A 2916-nucleotide genomic window follows, 5' to 3' on the forward strand; every position below is an offset into this window, starting at 1 on the left:
TTACGTATACGAGCACTAGTTTAAACTAAATAGTATATATTTGCTCACAAACCTTTGATTCAAATCGAATGAAACTTCACCAAAATATAAATCGAAATATGCACGATTAACTGGAAGTTCTTGAAATGTTTCTGAGCAATTATAATAATTATTTAGTTTAAATTCTAAGTCGATCGCATACATTGGATCTGAGATGGATGGTGGATGGTGGCACCAAGTCACTGTGAGACTTGGAAGTATCAAGTCAGTGAAGCTCTATCCCAAAATAAAAGCTTCGTGAAGGGGGCAATTTGGTTCAAAAAAGAAGACGGTGCCAAGCAGTTGTCAAACAAGACTCCATATAGTCAAATGTACTCCCTCTGATTCAAATGAATTGACTCAACTTTGTCTAGATATATGGATGTATCAAGTCGCTGAAGCTCTATCCCAAAATAAAAGCTTCATGAAGGGGGAAGTTTGGTTCGAAAAAAATACAGTGCCAAGCAGCTGTCAAATAGTACCATAACATCAAATGTACTCCCTCCGATTCAAACGAAATGACTCAACTTTGTATTTTGCATGTCAAAGGTTTTTCGTAAAACTTGGCCAATCTTAACATAGTTTGCCTTTCTAAAAAAGATATAAGACCTAAGGCTCCTTTGATTCATAGGATGGGAAAACCATAGAAATATGAAAAACATAGGATTGAGATTTAATGGCTAGTTGAATCATATAGGAAGATGAGTTGTGTTTGATTGTGCCAAAGGAAATTTTCCATGAGGTATGACCTAATGTTTTATTCTTATAGGATTTGCATGTTCCTATGAATCAAACAACTAGTGTGGGGAAAATTCACATGTGATCTAAATCCTACATAATTCCTATACAAATCCTATATATGAATTTTAGTTGTTAGGTCACTTAAAATGACTTCACTTGAAGGGTTACATTTTTGTTTTTTCTGAATTAGTAGTGATGCCTAACCATATATATACCTAAACCAAGAGAATCAGCATAAACTTATGTATATTAATAGTAAGCGCATATATGAATGTTTTTTATCTACAAACCCAGGGTCATATATATGTACATAGAAACATGCATATATGCTAGTTTTTGTACCTTGGTGTGTTCCTCTTTTGGGCTATCTCTTTTTTGTTCACCGGTTCACAACCAACGCCCTAGATTAATTTGGCACTTAGAAAATAACATTTTGTTTTTGGCGCACTAACACAAATAGTAGTAGCACGGTCAACACTGTAGAGAAGTACAAAATAAATGTGTGTGGGAAAAATTGACTTAAAGTGACCATTACAATGAGAAAAAGGGTATAACCAAGCATTGCACAGGGAAAAAGCAGTGTAGTGCCCATAAGAAAAAAAACAAGTTGGGCTATACTCCCTCCATCCTGAAATAATGGGTGTAGAGTTAAAATTTGTCCATAAAAGAGTGTACTTCTCGTTTTGCAATGCACTTCAAAATTTGTCCACAAAAGAGTGGTAGTAAAAAATATTTATTTCTCATCACGAGGGATATAGTTTCTTCACGACTAGTACGTACTACCTCCATCACAAAGCTTAAGTCTTTTTTTAAGAGTCAAAGCAACTAAAGGTTGACGAAAATTTAGAACAATCTATCAACTAATATAATATTTTGTAGATACCATACCAAAAAAAATCATTGTCTATGTATTGATATTAATTTTGTATTTTGCATGATATTGATTTTTGGTAAAATCTTAGTTTACCTTGACATAGTTTGAGCTTCTAAAAATAATATAAGCCTTACGCTTTGGGATGGATGTAGTAGTATTTAGCATAATATGGTTTTCTTATTTACTACATGCATTTAGCTCATTGGAGGTGGAAAAGTTGAAGAGGAAAGTGATGGTCGATGACAGTCTCCCAATGTAATAGTAATAAAATCCTTAATATGCCTTGAAAACTCACACATACGCTCTTTCTAGGACAGAGGCAGTATGAGGTAATGCACCCACGCGCTGTCATCTGCCCGTTCGTGCTATGTCTCCCAAATCTTGAAATATCGTCAGTTATCCATTTCACGTCCACACTTCTCCCTCTCTCCACGGACTAGGAAAAAAACCTCTCTTCACTTCCCCTTCCCATTCCACCGATGGAGAGCCCAACCGACGCCGTCAACGTAGCGAAAGCGAAAGCCGCGCGGCTGGCCTTAGCCGCAGAGGAGGCGTCCAGAGCCGCGACCGCAGCACGCATGGCCGCAACGGCGGCGATCATCGCCGCAGCGGATGCAAAAGACGAAGCGGAGGCCATTGCCGAAGGTCGGGCCATCGGTCGCTCATCGGCATCTGATGCTGTTGGTAGATGGGTCCACTCCCTTGGGAAGCATCCCCTAGATGACGAGGACGAGGTTGAACTCATCTTTGAACTGCCGCCGCCGACCTTCGACGAGAATATCGTCGATGAGGGGGAGGAAGTATGTTCCGATTCACCTCTCTCCCTTATTCAACATAGCCCTGTATCGATTTGCGCTATGGTCTCTCCCTCTTTTTTTTGCGCTATAGCGTTTTGAATTAGCGTCAGAATATTTTTAGATTCATATTCAGTATTAGTTGCAACTGCTACATATTTGCTTCACATCCGATTCACCGCTCTCCCTTATTCAACATAGCCCTGTATCGATTTGCTCTATGGTCTCTCCCTCTTTTTTTTGCGCTATAGGGTTTTGAATTAGCGTCAAAATCTTTTTAGATTCATATTCATTATTAGTTGCAACTGCTACATATTTGCTTCACCTGTTTATTTGGCATGTATCAGGTTGCTACTGATGAGGTTGACAGCGATGTCGAGTCGCGTCATAGGAAGGCGGGGAAGTTCGACAAGTATTGGAGTGAACCCTGGACTGGTGCCAGGAACAGCTGCCCCTTCTACACAAAGAGCATAAAGGTTGACTTTCGAA

The sequence above is a fragment of the Lolium perenne genome, chromosome 6 (genome assembly GCF_019359855.2).
Source record: "Lolium perenne isolate Kyuss_39 chromosome 6, Kyuss_2.0, whole genome shotgun sequence".
NCBI lineage: Eukaryota > Viridiplantae > Streptophyta > Magnoliopsida > Poales > Poaceae > Lolium > Lolium perenne.